The following is a 17,627-nucleotide window of genomic DNA, read 5'->3' on the forward strand; positions in this document are numbered from 1 at the left end:
ACCCCTATGTGCATTGCAGTATTCATTATTTATATTAGATATATAATGGAATATTTTTTAGCCACAAAAAAGGGAGGAAATCGTGCCACCCTACTTGACGGGATGAACTGTGAAGGCATTATGCTAAGTGAAATAAATCAGACATAAAGAAATACTATATGATCTCACTTATATGTAAAATCTGGAAGGAAGGGAGGGAGAGGGAAAGAAACTGAACTCATGCAGAGAACAGACAGATGGTTGCCAAAGGTCAGGGGTGGAGGAGTGGCAAAGTAGGTGAAGGTGGTCAAAGGTACAAACTTCCGGTTGTAAATAAATAAATCCTGGTGATGTAATCTACAGCATGGTGAGTATAGTTAGCAACTTTCAAATATACAATACGGTATTGTTAAGAAAGTAGATCTTAAAAGTTCTTATCACATGGAAAAAAATGTAACTATGTTTATTGATGGATGTTAACTTACTGTGGTAATTCTTTCATAATACACATATCAAATCATTGTACACCTAAAACTAATACCATGGTACATATCAATTATATCTTAATTTTAAAAAAGAATGAATAGTTAAAAATATGAAAACAGAAACTTAGAAAACTCAAATTCTTAACGACTATATTACCAAATGGTAAAACTGGCAAACTAAAAACATAGTTCTGAAGCCATTTAACCAGCAACGAGCCCCACCTAAATGCACTGAAGTTATCTGTTGCAGGTCATTAGTAAAGTATTTGGCTCTAACACTTAAGCATATCATGTATGTATGTAATATACATATGTGTGTGTATATCAGGAGCCACTGCCAATTGAAAGTAATACAAGAAAGTAAAACAATTTAGTGGTTTTAATGTATTTAAGAAAAATAGTTTACAAAACATCTATCTTCCTTTTCTCTAGTTACCATGACAATTATGAAGGTAAGATAAAGTCTGTACCATCTTTTGTCTACTTTTGAGTAAATTTAAATTTAGACTTATCCTACTAGTCACTAACCTTGCCTTCCTTAGTTCTGCATTTTACGTATCTTTTACTTTCTGTTTTGTTATAGAAGGGAAAAAATTTTGTTTAATGACTTATAAAAGTGATATGTGTATTTATATAATAAATTTTTCAGGCTTGAAACAGCAACATTTCCTTTGATTTTCTATAAAAACTGAGGTGATTGCATTTGGATTTTTCAAAATACGTCAGTAATTCATTCTCTCCCAAATAATAAAAGAACACAAGATACAATAATATGATACATCAAAAGGCCTTAATCTAAATCACCACATAAGGACTTTAGAAAGCTAATTTAATCTGTATTAACTATAATGATAAATTCAGAATGCAGAAATACCTGTTTTACTAGAGATTAAATTTTAGAATTCATTCTGATGATGTACTTTGCATAAACTTAGAAAAAACCTAAATGATAAATTTTTCCACCTCCTCCCCCCTATATTTATGATTATTTTAGGATCAAAGCCATGGCTTTCTTACGTTCTGCTCGGTTTTCAGAACCTAGCACATTAAACGTATAATGTATATTCTAATTAACAACCAGAAGTATTGTACTATATTGTTAAATTTGTTAAAAATTAATTTGCCAGTAAGTCAACTGTGATGAGAATTGTTGGCTAAAGGTTATAATCATTTTATGCCTCAAAAGTTGTAGCAGTAGATCTATAATTGGTAATTCATAATGCTTACAAGGTAGTATAGTAGATATGGAAATTTTTCAGGAGTTAGTAATTTTTATTGTACATGTAAGGTAACTTTACTTATCAAGAAAGTACCTATTCCTTTGAAAGGAACTTTCTCAAAGAATTTTTTCGACCTCATAATTGCTTTTTTCTCTCCATGTAAGTCCCTGCAACAGACTTCCCTGAAGGATTTTAATCAGAAATACCATCAGGCACCAGTAGATGGCAGTGAAAAATAAGCCAGAGACCACTCAGAAAATGCTGTTTCTACCTCAGTACTGAATGAGAATTCACACAGCCTAGTTTGCCTTTGTTTTACACTAAAAATCCTGATTATCAGTCACGTACATTTGACTACGAGAAATTGCAAAGAAACTAACAAACACTGTACTTTGCATCCAAAAGTTTATAATCTAGTATAGCAACTAAGACAAAGAAATACTCATGTGTGAATGATATGAAAGAATAAATTTAAGAAAGTCAGATAGGTACATATACTGTGGTAGACATGAAAACATACGTACTTATACTGAGGCTCAGTAATGCCCACTAAAGAAAAGTGTACATGGATTACTTTTAAGAAATCATAACACATTAAATTGTACTAATACCTTAATTTTTTACTTCAGTAAAAAGGATTTTTGGTGTCTTCATACTGCTCTAATTCATGAAATAAGAGCCTCACTGTTCAGGTAAAAAGAGCTGCTCTCTGGTCTATGAAATGTGTTTCCTGGATTCTAGTCTTGGCTGAACTACTTACTGACTCTAGTTTGGACAAACTGCTTACTTCATCTCTCTATACCCTAATCAACTCTTCCTACATGGTAGAACTATCTCTTCTACCTACTTCGTCAGGTAGTCATGTAGACAAAATGACATAACATGTTTTAAAAAAAAATGCAGGCAACAGAAATCAAGAATGTGAGAAGTTTTGCAGGACAAATGACAGGTTTAAGATGGCAAAAAAAAAAATACAGAAGGAAGGGTAATCTATAGATTAAGAGATGTTACAGAGGCTTTTTAGTCATATCAGCCAAAGGCAATGTGTGGAGTTTGTGTAGATTTTTATTTGAACAAACAGGCTGCAGAAACATTTTATGGAACAGTTGGGGATATTCAGAACACTGGGTATTTGATATTAACCAGGTATGCTTTGGTGAGGGGGAACTGTTTTCGGCGGTGGTAACAGTATCTACGAAATGGTAATGTCTGCAATTTGCTTAAAAATAATTCAGTGACTAGGATGTGGGGGAAAACAAAGCCAAAAAAAAAAAAAAAAGCATGGGGGGTAAAAATCCAGGGTCTGGAAGTGGTTAAATGAAACAAGATTGGGATAACTTATTAAATATTGGAGCTGAATAGTAGACAAATAGAGTTGATTGTAGTATTCAATTTTTTCTATTTGAAAATTTCCATAACTTTTAAATTTTTTTTAAAAGCAAAATATTGTCTTATAACTAAGATATTACTGAAATTTTATGCAGAGCCCCAAATGACAGATTTATAATCATCTTTTTGCCAGATAAATCAGTTTGCTGAATTAGGAGAGGTTGGAAAATTACTACAGGATGAAGATGGAATTGGTTGGCACTAAGTAGGACTGTTTTGGAAGAGCATGTGCAATTCATTTTCCTTTCATTACTCCCTCCCAGCTTGGAACCTGAGAGCCATGTCACTATTTAGAGCCTATGTAATAGGCCCAAGCAACCAAATACTTGAAAATTAGGATCCTGTTTCCTCACTCAGGTCGTAAGACTGAATTCTCAAACAGGAAGAATTGACTAGAGATTGTCTAGTCAGACCAGCCTTACAAAATTGAAGACTGAATGACACGCAGAAGTCTCACCATCTTCTGCCAGGAGACTTAACTGAGTCTGTCTGACGGGGCAGGATTTATCACCTCCCTAAAGTGACCCTCTCTGCTGTTCCCAAGGGCCATTCCCTGCGCTGGCAGCACCCAGTCCTTGCCGTTGGTGGAAACCACAGCTTTGAAGAGCTAAAAACCCATCCGTGGTTGCTACCCTCAGGGGGGCTCTTTCCTGAACTGAATCTCTTTCCTGCTCTGGGTCAATTGACCTCTTTCTCTCTCTGCAGCTCTACAGTTCAGTGTCATTCTCTCAGTACTGCTTCTATACAAAAACTTGTGTTTTTAAGAAACTAGACTTTTTTCCTATAAACTAAGTTTTGTGCATTGTGCAGCATCTATCCCAGATGATTCTGAACACTTGTGAATGTTACTTGTCTAAGAAACATTTATGGTACACCAAAAGCACTATAGAGAAACAGTAAATAGTTGTGTAATTAATCTGTAAAATGGGTTCACTGGATTCTGTGTACTGGAATATATGCATCCCGCACCCTCATTCTCTAAGTCAGAGCACAGACTTTCCCTTGGCTTCTGATGTCCTGCTTTCCTCTTCAGAGTGCACAGTTTTCCTAACCCTTGCCCTGTGTTACTGAGTAAAGCCCATCATTCTTTCTGATGTTACCTGAATTTAGTTCTCACAGAAACCTAGGAGCAACTCTGAAGATTCTTTGCATGCCCCGGCCGTGAGGTATACATGCACATACACTCATTGGGCCCAGAAACCTTAAGTAAGCCATAGCACCCCAAGTTGGAGGTACAAATTCAGCCCTCATAAGTCTAGTAACTTTCAAGAAGGAAATTCCCCTGGTTTGAGAGAAGAAAATTGGGAAGGATTGAAGCACCAACATTTTTGCTATAATACTGTTTGCAGATTTTACCAGTCTATGAATAATTATTTTTAAAGACTGTGAAGAGAAAGTGCTCAAATCTGGAGATGAAAGCTCCAATGGAAGTAGTGGGGATAAAGGGGTCTGCAACAGAGACCAGTGGTTCAGAAGTCTGAAGGAATTAGTTATAATGGTAATTTGATAATGATCACCTGTCTCCTCTTGCAATACAAAAATTAAACTGGAGTGGTACTTGGTGAAGTTAAATTTGAAACAAAATTACCTCAAAAAAAATCTCTCATTCATTAAAAAATAATTTGCTGAGGTCAGCTAAGGACAGATTGACCTAGGCACAGGCTTAGCCTAGCCCCTCAGTGTTCCCTGCAGCTGCAGTACTACATCCCAGTCAGCTGTGGCCCCACTTTTCACATGAACACCAGAGAGGATGATCCAAGGAGGGGCACATCACCCACTAGTTTGGGGAGTCTCTGCTTCCTGAGGCTCTAGAAATTGGGAAATGAAATAGCTTGAGCTTACTTGGTACCTGGTATTTTGATTTCTGAATAGCTAACAAGTTCTGCTGTTCAGAAAGTTCAGACAAACCTATGAACTACTACCAAACAGTCCATGTGTTAGACCAAAAATGTGCCTGCCAAAGCCACAGACTCCAGATTTAGGTATCTCTATGCAAGACCACTACTAAAAGCTTACATGCTTGGTCATGCCAACTGAAAATGTCAGAGATCTAATTTAGCCCAAATGGGTATAGGGATGAAGGTAGACATACAAGATTCAACAGGCAAAGCATGTCTTAAGAGTTAGATGCCTCTAAATTAAAGTAATGATTAGAAAACTAAGACATACTCTTTAACTATAATCTCAGAAATAAGTATAATTTTAAAAGTCCACTATTTAGGGGAAATGAGAGAAAACTAGAATAAAAATAAGAAAGGATAAATAAGTACTAAAAGTTGAAAAATAATCTAGAAAATAAAGATGGCAAATTGAAATATCTTCAGAAGGAAAAATGTTACCAGTGGGTAGCAGTAGTAAGTCCTACTGCAAGGAATGGTCACATTTGTGTTCTTCAGTCTTAGAGGAAAAGGAAAGGAAGCAAGTTCCTGCGGCACTAGGGACTTTTACTTATCTCAGGGGAAAACCAGGTAACTTCCTGGGAAAATGGAAGTGTAGAATATTTAGAAGTCTTCAAAAATGGCCTTGAATTCTGGGACTTCATGATCACTTACAGTTAGTGACTATTTTTCAGTAGAACAGAGATAAGTACTTTCAACTATTTTGGACTTGGAGAAGTACCTACTGACTCTATGGCAAAAATACCAAGTATGTCTAGGTTTTATCTTTGGAGGGAAGGAGGTTTCAAATTAATAAAGGTCATTTTGTGTCTTCCTTAGAACTCTTGATTTCTTTTAGGTTTTTTTTTAAAATCCTGGTTAAATACACATAAAAGTTCCACTTAATCATTTTTAAGTGTACCGTACACTGGTATTAAGTATATTCACATGGTTGTGCAACCCATCTCTAGAATTTATTCACATTGTGAAACAAACTCTATCCCCATTAAACACCAACTCCCCATTTTCCCTTCTGCCATTCCCTGGCAAACACCATTCCCCTTTGTTTCTATGAATTTGACTACTCTAGATACCTCGTATAAGTGGAATCATACAGTATGTATTTGTCTTTTTGTGACTGGCTTGTTTCTCTTAGTGTAATGTCCTCAAGGTTCTCCATGTTGTAGCGTGTGTCAGAATTTCTTTTCAGGACTGAGTAATATTCAGTTGTATGTATATACCACATTTTGTTTATCCATTCATCTGTCAGAGGACACGGGTTGCTTGACCTTTTAGAGATTGTCAGTAATGCTGCTATGAATTTGGGTGTACAAATGTCTCTGACACCTTGCTTTCAGTTCTTTTGGATATATATCTAAAAGTGGAATTTCTGGGTCACATGGTAATTCTATTTTTCTTTTGAGAGATCCCAAAATGTTTTCCATAGCGGCTCCACCATTTTACATTCCCACCAACAGTGCACAAGAATTCCAATTTCTCTTACTCCTCACCAACCCTTGCTATTTTTTGATAGTAGCCGTCCTAATGAATGTGAGGTGGTACCTTATGGTTTTGATTTGTACTTTGAGTTTTTTAATTATTACTTTTTCCATACCAAAATATTTTGTGGGGAGTTGGCTAATTTATATTTTCATACCTAGTTCCACAATATTTTCCCATCTGCATGCCCTTTTCATCCTTCAAATTCAAACCCCGTCTTCCTATATGAAATCTTTTCTGACTTCTTTACTCTACATCAATTCCTAAATTTCTAAAAGTATCTCACTCTCTACCACATACTTTAGTATTTATAAGAAAGCAAACACTTTTATTCAGCCCTGTATTATTCTCTAATTATTCCATATGTTGTCTTCCAAAGTAGATTGTTAGATCTTCAAGAGCAAAAGAAATTTGTTTTTCACTTATGACCTTCAAGAGTCACTGATGTACTTTAGTGGACTAAATAGTTGGTAGCTTATTCATTTAGTTTGCATGACTCTGCATGTGCAATTTGAGAAGTTTGCAAAGTAAATATTTTGGCCTTATAGAACTGAACAATACTTAGATGTGTTTAAGTCTGCTATATAAGATGTCAAATGTAAAGGCCATTATCTAATGAAGCATGTTTTCCCTTTCCTTAAAATAAACTGTGACAGTAATAATCATGCCTTCCAGCACCAAAAATCAAATAACCTTAGTTGCTTAATATATCTGTTACATAATAATTTTAGTTGCTTAATAAATCAGTTACATTGCCTGCTGAACTTTCTTTTTTTTTTGACATTGCCTTTGCTTTATCCTCTATCTTACTTCTTCCAAGTAACTCTATCCCTTCTCCCCTCCTGTTCAACTATCCTTACTCTTTCTCCCTTGTTCACGATTTAAATTTTATGACTTATTTTCAAGTAAATATTTTTTAACATTCTTCATTTGGGCTAAAGTATACACTATATAAATTCAGTGGATAAATACCCACACACAGATCTACCCTACATGAAATGTGTTCCCTCAGAAGTAGGCCAATTCATCCATTATGCGATCAAGCTATAAAAACTGAATCCAAGCAGTAATTCTCCAATTAAAAAAACTCTAGAGCCTGGTTTTCAGTCCTCCTGAATCATAACTAGTTGGCAACAAAAGCTGGCATTCCTTGGTGTGAATAAGCCTTAACATAAAAACTTCTCACCTAGTCTCAAGAGTTAGACGTTAAGGGAGAAATATATTCAGGTGGCCATTTATACACAGTATTTTTTAATACCATTTTGGCCAAGTTGGTATCAAGTGAGTTGCTGTCAAGTGAAGTTTTAAAAACACATAAACGTATTGAATTTTAAAAGCTCAGCCCAGGTAGAAGTCAATGTGTCCTGACAGTATGCTGCAGAAAATAGATTTGTCTGTGATGATTATATAGCTGATAACAGAATATTGGCCAAAACTGCTTCAATTCTATGTCTCATCTGCAAGATACTCTTCAAACTCACCTCATCATGAAATATTCCTTGACAAGTGAAACCTGGCTCCAATAATGACTATTCTGCCTCTCACTTCTTTTCTGCCTAGTAAATCCAGCATCCAGGCATACAAACTGTACATAATATTTTGAGACACTGTAATGTGGATAAGACACTTTGTAAACAGGAATATAATCATAATATGCAAATGACTTCTAGTTAGAATTTATAGAATCATACTTTAATTGGAACATGGGGTATAAAATAGATGTTAAAAAGACAAAAGTGCATCTCACAGTCAACAACAGATATTTAACAGTGAAAACATGGAAACCTAAATGTCCATTGACAGATGAATAGATAAAGAAGATGTGATATATATATTCACATACATACACACACACACACACACAATGGAATAATAGTAATTTGGTGCAGCCACTATGGAAAACAATATGGAGAGTCCTTAAAAAACTAAAAGTAGACTTGCCATATAATCCAGTAATCCCAGTCCTGGGCATACATCCAGAGAAAACTCCAATTCAAAAAATACATGCACCCCAGTGTTCACATCAGCACAATTTACAATAGGCAAGACATGGACGCAACCTAAATGTCCATTAACAGATGACTGGAAAAAGAAGTTGTGGTGTGTATATGTGTGTGTGTGTGTGTCTATATCAGAGACAGCAACAGGAAGTTTGCAGTATTAAATGGGGTAGGTAGGGTACGTCTCCTGGAGGAGATGTCGTTGAAGGAGGTGAAAAACAGCTGCAAAGTTATCCGTGGATAGAGCATATCAGTAGGGAGCAAGAAACAGTAGGAAGGCTACTGTGGCTGGAGTGCAGTGAGCCAGCGGACAGTAGTAGGGCCTAAGGAGAAAGTGAAATTGGAAGCCAGACCAAAGAGGGCCTTTCAGGTCCTTATAAGGACTTTAACTTTTACTCAGTGTGAAGCTTTTAAATTCCAAAACTAAACAGAAGATCCTAAAAGCTTCCAGACAAGAAACACACACACACATACCCCATAAGTTACCTAAGAAAAACAAGAGTCAGATTGTAATTGGAACTCTGGATATGTTAGAAAACTGTGAAGGAAAGTGTTTCAAGTTCTAAGGGGGAAGTATTTTTAACCTAGGCTTCTATGCATACCTATCCAGACACAAATAGCAGGCAGATAATAAAGATATTTTCTCTTTGGCAGTTAGTTGATGGTATGCCTCCACTAAATGAAGGCATTAAAAAAAAATACACGCGAGCCAAGAAACTGGCTCCAACCCAAGAGAGCAGTGAAGCAAAATCACTGGACACAGCTGAGCAAGAAGACTAAAGATGATCCAGGTCAGACTGGAGCCAGAAAGAAAGGCCCTGGGGAAGAAGTCTCTGACGAGGAAGGGGGAAGTATTAGGGCAAATTCATGTCTGTGGGCTTAGGGAAAGCTTGAGTATATAGGAGGCAATTGGTAAGATGCAGAAATGAAGAATGCATTCAGACTCCTTTGAGTGATCATAGCATTAAACCTAGAGTAAGAAATACAGTTCTAGCCTACCACTTGGCTTTTCAGTGAGCCACGTTTTTTATAAAACACAAAAATAAATTAGTCATGAAAATACAAATATTTCATTGATTTTCAGCTTAACAACACAAAATAAATAATACACTGACCCAGATAAAGGGAAGGGTAGGAGCAGTAATGTCCTTATCTTCCAGAGAGGAAAGACTGTAGTTCAGGGGTTGCAAACTCACATAGCCCAGCAGGCAAAGTAAATGAGGGCAGTTAGCACATGTCCTATCTAAATGGGACAGCAGTGCCTCAGCTCCAAAGGATTGTTGACATGAAGAAACAGAGACTTAGAGATTCCAATTTATCCAGAAAAGCCATAATCTGGGTTTCTATGGAAAATCTTTTAATGATGACAACTACTTTAAAACATTTTAAAATATTATTAGGGCCAAACAATGCCAGATCCAGCCTTAAGTTTCCAGTTTGTGACATTGCTATAGCAGATGGACAAGAAAATTAAGTAAGGTGTTTGAAGGTACAGAGTTGACCAGTGGAAAAGCTGAGCTGGTAGCAGCAGCTATAAAACATGGGAGGGCACTCTTGCCATTTCCATTTAACATGTATTAGAAGTCTTAGCCACAGTAATCAGACAAAAAAAAAAAAAGAAATTAAAGGCATCCACATTGGAAGGGAAGAAGTAAAACTGTCATTATTTGCAGATGATTAAATATGACATAGAAAATCCTAAAGTCTCCACCAAAAAACTATTAGACCTAATAAATGAATTCAGTAAAGTTGCAGGGTACAAGATTAATACACAGAAATCTGTTGCTTTTCTATACACTAATAATAAACTATTAGGAAGAGAATTCAAGAAAATCATCCATTTACAATTATATCAAAAAGAATAAAATACCTAGGAATGAAATTGACCCAGGAGGTGAAAGACATATATGCTGAAAACTATAAAACATTGATAAAGAACATTGATGAGAATTCAAAGAAATGGAAAGATAACCCATGCTCTTGGATTGCAAGAATTAATATTGTTAAAATGGCAATACTACTGAAAGCAATCTACAGATTTAATGCAATCCCTATCAAAATATGCAGGAAATTTTCACTAACTAGAACAAATAATCCTAAAATTTATATGGAACCACAAAAGAACCCAAGTAGACAAAGCAGTCTTGAGAAAAAGAGCATGGAAGTATCATGCTTCTTGACTTCAGACTATGCTACAAAGCTAGAGTCATCAAAATAGTACCGTTCTGGTACAAAACCAGACACATAGATCAATTCAACAAAACAGCAAGCCCAGAAATAATTGATCTATGGTCGATTAATCTATGACAACAGAGGCAAGAATACACAATGAAGAAAAGCAGACTTTTCAATAAGTGGTGCTGAGAAAACTCGACAGCTTTGAGTAAAAGAATAAAATTAGAATATTTTCTCATACCATATACAAAAATAAACTCAAAATGGATTAAAGACCTAAATGTAAGACTGAAAGCCATAAAACTCCTAGAAGAAAACATAGGCAGAACACTCTTTGATATAAATTGTAGCAACATTTTAAAAAAGTCTGTCTTCAAAGGCAAAGGAAACAAAAGCAAAACTAAACACATGGGACGTAATCAAACTTAAAAGGTTTTGCATAGCAAAGGAAATCATGAACAAAACAAAAAGACAAGCTACTGAATGGGAGAAAATATTTGGAAATGATATGACTGGTAAAAGGTTAGTATTCAAAATATATAAGCAGCTCATACATATCAAATATCAAAATCAAAAACACAAGCAACCCAATTTAAAAATGGGCAGAAGACCTAAATAGACAGTTTTCCAAAGAAGACATACAGGTGGCTATCAGGCTCATGAGAAGATGCTCAACATAACTAATCATCAGATATATGCAAATCAAAACCACAGTGATGGGGGAGGGTATAGTTCAGTGGTAGAGTACCTGCTTAGCCTGCACAAGGTCTTGGGTTCAATCCCCAGATCCTCCATTAAAAAGAAAGAAATAACCCTAATTACTTCCTCCCCAAAAAAAGAACCAAAAAAAATCAAAGGAAAAAAACCACATTATCACCTCACACCTATCTGAACAGCTATCATCAAAAAGACCACAAATAACAAACGTTGGCAAGGATGTGGAGAAAAGGGAACCATAGTACACTGTTGGTGGAAATGTCAATTGGTGTAGCCCACTATGGAAAAAAGTATGGAAGTTACTCAGAAAAAACAAAAATAGCACTATCTTGTGACCTAGCAATTCCACACCTGGGCATATATCCAAAGACGAAAACTCTAATTCTACAAGATACATATTCACCTATGTTCATAGCAGTGTTACTTACAATAGCCAAAAGACTATAATTTCAGAGATCATTTCTATAGTTTGTTACAATAGCCAAGATACAGAAACAACCTAAGTATCCATCAACAGAAGAATGAATAAAGAATATATAATATACATATACAATGGAATATTTCTCAGCCATAAAAAAGAATGAAATTCTGCCAGTTGCTACAACATGGTGGATTTAGAGGGTATTATACTTAAAGAAATAAGTCTGACAAAGACAAATACTGTATGGTATTATATGTGGAATCTAAAAAATAAAACAAACGAGTATGACAGAACAGAAACAGACTCACAGATAGAGAACAAAGTAGTGGTGACAAGTGGGGAGAGGGAAGGGGAGGAGCAAAATAGCAGTAGGGTAATTAAGGAGTACAAACTAAAATGTATAAAGTAAACGCGCTACAAGGATTTATTGTGCGTCACAGGGAAACATAGCCATTATGTTATAACTTTAAATGGAGTATAATCTATAAAAATATTGAATTATTATTTTATATACCTGAAACTAAATAAGTAATTCAGCTGTGTTTCAATAAAAAAGCAACATACATACACATACACACACACACACACACACACACACACACACACACACACACACACACACACACGGAAGGGCCATATATTGAAGTCAGGCTAGGGAACTTATCTTAAAGCTGCATTGTCATTACAAGCATTCGATCTGCATTTATGTCAGGAGGGGCTAGCAGAAGTTATGGGAGCTAGAGTTCCTCTCCCCTACTTTCCCACTTCTGAGTGCCAACGCTGGACAACAGTGATGAAATTATTGTTAAGAAGGAGGAAGAGAGAAGGTTTAAGTGTGCAAATCCTCATGTATCACCATAAGAAATTAAATGCCAATGTCTAAATATATTTTTATTTTTAAAAGCACTAAAACACGTTACTTAAATATTTGAGGAAGAACTAAAAAAGATAAGTTAATTTAAAAATGGTTGTCACAACACATAACAAAACTGCTTCTGCATTTACCTTTTGCCCAGCAACCCTATTTCTAGGAAATCTACATTGAAGACACATCTTAACATTATGAAAACACATATGCACAAAGTTTGTCACTGCAGCACTGTATAACTGCAAAATACCATAAACAACCTAATTGCTCATATGTAGGAGATTGGTTTTATAAACTATAATATGTACTCTCAGAGTACTAGGTAGCAGAGAAAAAAATTTTAATTTTTTTTTTTTGAGATCAAGTTCTATATAAACAGATATGGAGTGATTTCTCAGGTATATTGTCAAGTGAGTAATGCAAAGTTCAAAAGAGTATCTGTAAGAGGGGAGGATATTGCTCAAGTGGTAAAGCACATGCCTAGTATATACAAGATCCTGGGTTCAATCCCTAGTACTTCCTCTAAAAAAATAAACAAATAAATGAATGTAATTATCTCCCCTGCCAAAAAAGTATCTGTACTATATATGACTGAAACATTATGCTGTACACCAGAAATTGACACAACATTGTAAACTGACTATACTTCAATAAAAAGAGAATGCAAAAAAAAAATTATCCCTTAAAAAAAAAAGGAGTATCTGTAGTATGGTATCTTTGCCTAAGAAAGGGAAATGTGAAATACATTTGTTTGCTTATTTTTGCAGAAAAGAAACACAGAAAGGGTAAATGAAAAATTAATGAAATTGGAGACCTACAAAGGGTGTGGTGGAATGGGGGTAGCAGGGACGAGGAGAGAGCAACACTTCTCTAAGTAAACCTGTTTGTACTTTTGGAATCATGTTAATGTTCTACATGTTCAAAAATAAAATTCAGCCAATGAAGATGAGAGTAAAAACCCAAAATTGAATGCAAACAAAAATAAGCAACTATATTTCAAGTGAACAACATAATCAAACTAAAGGGGAAGGGGGCACTAATACAAGGAATTTTTAAAACTGACTTGACTCTATGCCTGTAGTCTAGGGGAAATGCAAATCAATCTTGAACTGTTTTTAATTGGTTTGTTTTCGGTAGTAACATGGTATAGTCATTCTTAAATAATTTTTGTATATTACAGGAATGAGCAAATGAGTTAACATGTTAGCGTTGTTGAGAGCTGGGATTGTCACTGGAAGAAGGGAGCTTAGAATATGAACTGAGTGAAGTCAAGGAAGAGCCCTGTGGGGTTGGATTGGAATTGGAGGGGAAGGTAGGTAGCTGGATAAGATGGACAGATAGATTAGCTAGGGTAGATGAGCTAGATTAGTTAGATTAGCTAGCTAATCCTATTGGCTCACGAGAGTCGATTGTGCATTTCTTTCCAGATACGTGTTCAGTAACTTCATAATAGTAGCTTGAAACCATCTAAGTGGGAGTATTTATACCATAAAAATTGGCAAATACTAAAAATCAGGGCTTCCCAGCCTCTCCCCCACTAGTTAGTTGTAAATTTTTCCAGTTTTTAGATAGATAGATAGATAGATAGATAGATAGATAGATAGATAGATAGATAGAGAGGTAGGCAGGTTTCCTAGCTCTGTCTGCTTAAAAGGCCTAGAAAAATGATACTCCAATAGAAATAAGTACATGCAATGTTCAGATCCTAATTTCTAAATTTCTCTCCCCATTTAGAAAAATAACTAATTGCAGGGCTGCAGCAGGAATGATACATGGTGAGCTTATTTGTGACAAAAAGTAAGGACATGCTCAAAAATTGATGTGGGTGTGTCATTAGGACACATGAGGCAGCTTGAAGGGTCACCCTCTATTAAATCTGGGGCATCAATATAAGGACAGTAATGAATTGTAACCCATTGAATAAAATAGGAATCCATGAGTTCATACTGATCAGAGAAAGAGAAGGGAGGGAGAGAGAGGTCAAGTGGGTTCTCACAGTAGAATGTGAACTGATAAATGCAGGAGTGCTTAAATTATAAAACACTTAGCAACAATACTAGTAAAGACTGGGTCAGGAAGTAATCATCAAGTGATACCAAATCCAGGGAGAAATCTGATGAGGAGCAGGAGTCTGTCTGTGGTCTAAAGTCTCTCTCCGCAAATTACTTATTAGTTGAAAGGGGAAAAAGGGTAACCTGCAGTAGAAAGACTGGGCCATGTGTTGACCAGGTGATGGTATAACCAATGTGGAGCAGAGAGATAAGAGTGTGTCTCCAGATAAGATGCTCTGAGAAGGAAATATTTTTACGTTGTTCCAGCAGGGTACATGCACAACCTAAATCTCATGATAGGGAAACATCAGACGAACCCAAACTGAGAAAGATTCAAAAGTCTCAGTATCAAGGAAAGATTATGAAAAGACATCTCACCAAAGAAGATACACATATGACAAACACGCTCAGCATCACTAGTCATTAGGGAAATGCTTACAACCGCAATAAGACATTTCTACACACTTACAGAATCACTAAACTTAAGAAGATTGATCATTCTAAACGCTGGCTAGAAGCTGGAGGATCTGAAACCCTCCCACACTGCTATTGGAATATGAGATAGTACAACCACTCTGGAAAAGTCTGGCAGTTTCTTAAGAAGTCAAACATACACCTACCATATAATCCACATATTTCCTTACAGGTCTTTACCTACAAGGTAAACATGGCCACACAAGACTTTCACATGAATGTTCATCGCTTCAAATGTCCATCAACATGCGAATGCATGAACAATCTGTAATATATCCATACAAAGGCATAGTTCAACAATTATAAAATGGAATGTTGATATATGCATCAGCACAGGTGAATCTCAAAATAATTATGCTGAAAAAGTAGCATATACTTTATCATTCCACTTATATAAGACTAAAAATGTAAACCAATCTAGTAATAGAAAGCAAAGCAGTGGTTGCACGGGGAATGGAGGAGATGGTGGGTGGCTGGAGGGAGAAATTACGCAGGGACATGTGGAAACCTGTGTACATATTTCAAGACCTATCAAATTGTACAATTTATATACAGTACTATAATGGTAATTTTATCTCCATAAAGTTTTAAAAAATTAAAAATGTAAAAATAAATGTTAACATTGTAAAAGGCAGAAAAAGGCCAAGGAAACATCTCAGAATAAAGGAGATTAATAGGAGTGACAAATCGGTTCCTGACCCAGAGCTGGATCTTGCTCTTAAAGAGAACAAATGCTCCCAAGGACATTATGGGGACAGTTGATGAAACTGGAATATGAACTACTGATAGGATGAAACAGTGAGCCAGTGTTAAGTCTCCTGAATTTGATAGTTGCACGGCGGTTGTTTAAAAGAATGTTAATCTTGTGCTTATGAAGTACATACTGAAGTTTTTAAAGGTTAAGGGCGAAGATGTACTCAAATTATTCTCACATGGTCAAAAAAAGTAATCATATGTCTGTCTATATCTCTGTATATGTATATAGAGACGATGACAAAGCAAATGTGGCAAAATATTAAAAAATTATAAATCTGGGTAAAAGGTAAAACATTTTTTAAATTTAAGTGGTGGCCTCCGGTGTGTAAGGAGAGAACTGGTGTAAAGGATTATTTATTGCTTTTTGATTAAGCTTCTTTATACTCCTCTAGTTTTTAAACCATGTCTATATTTTTATTAAATTTAAAAATTTTCAGAGTCCTTTATTGACTTTTTTTTTGATCACTAAGATATGTATTTGATTGCATCTGCTTTAAGAATTCCATGCTGAAATTCTCTATGGAACTTTTGATCACACAGTCATTTTGGCTCCATATATTTTCAGGGTAGTCAAGGCCCTAGAGTCTATCCCACTGAATATGATCCTTACAGACTGGGTGGCCCTCTATTCAAAGAGTACCCTTGGGTGAGGGCATAGCTTAGTGGTAGAATGCATGCCTAGCATGCACTAGGCCCTGGGTTCAATCCCCAGAACCTCCATTAAGAATAAATAAATAAACCTAATTACCCCCCACCAACAAAATCTTTTAAATAAACAACATAAAATAGAAAATCAATGAAAATAAGTAATTTTTTTTTAAGAGTATCCTTGTATTTCCTCAGTTTTTACAAGAAAATCTGTCCTTTGCCTAGCTCAGTTGGCCACTAAAGCTAAGGCCGGTACCTACTTAATGCAGAGAAGCTGCATTCCAGGTACTGGTCAGGAAACCACCCCAAACTCACTACCACTCAAAGTTTTATAAAAGCTCAATTGAGAGGAATAATAATTATGGACAGTGGTCTGCAGAATCTACAGTCCATTCTTCCCTCCAAATAGCCTAAAATGTTTTCCTAAATTAAGCCAGACCAGCAGAGATCCACAAACCTGACCACATCTTCTGAAATCCCCACCCTTGCAGAATTACCTTTTACTGAATTTGGCTTTGGTGTTGGTTATACCTGATGACACAGTGAAGGATGTTGTAAGAAGGAGACCTATGAAACCCGGACAGCCTAACTAGAGAATAGTGTGCACTTCATTACATAGAGGCTTCTTTGTGAGGATTTACAAGAGAATTTTCTTCCTGGTCTCCCAACCAGAAATAATTATGCTACTCTTGAGCAACTAGTTTGTTTTTTATCTCCTGAACGCTGAATCATGTAACTGATCGTTTTCCCTTCTCGATTTCGTCTGCCAAAAATCTTAGAGGTAAATTTGTGGTTGGTCTCTAGGTGGGACCTTACAATTTCTGCTTTGTGCATTAAGCTATTTCCAGCTTCATTGTTGAATCAGTGAAGCATGGTGGAGCCAGAGTGCCCAGGTTTGAGCCCCTGAGACCTACCTCTTACTATCTGTATGGTCTCAGTCACTTCTCCGTGCCTCAGTTACCTCATCTGTAACATGGACAGAAAATATCACTGATCTCACGGGGATGTTGTCAGGATGAAATGAATTCACAGATGCAAAGTGCTTAGAACAGTGCTTCCCCACCCAC

General features: G+C 36.0%; 1 long non-coding RNA gene across 1 annotated transcript; it reads left to right on the forward strand.

The window, feature by feature from the left end:
- Positions 1 to 2,203: 2,203 nt before the first annotated feature.
- Positions 2,204 to 3,998, forward strand: LOC140696421 (uncharacterized). The gene is made up of 2 exons (XR_012072725.1): positions 2,204 to 2,376; positions 3,207 to 3,998. It is a non-coding gene; the product is annotated as an uncharacterized lncRNA (long non-coding RNA).
- The last annotated feature ends 13,629 nt before the right edge of the window (positions 3,999 to 17,627 follow it).

The sequence above is a fragment of the Vicugna pacos genome, chromosome 5, assembly GCF_048564905.1.
Source record: "Vicugna pacos chromosome 5, VicPac4, whole genome shotgun sequence".
Lineage (NCBI taxonomy): Eukaryota > Metazoa > Chordata > Mammalia > Artiodactyla > Camelidae > Vicugna > Vicugna pacos.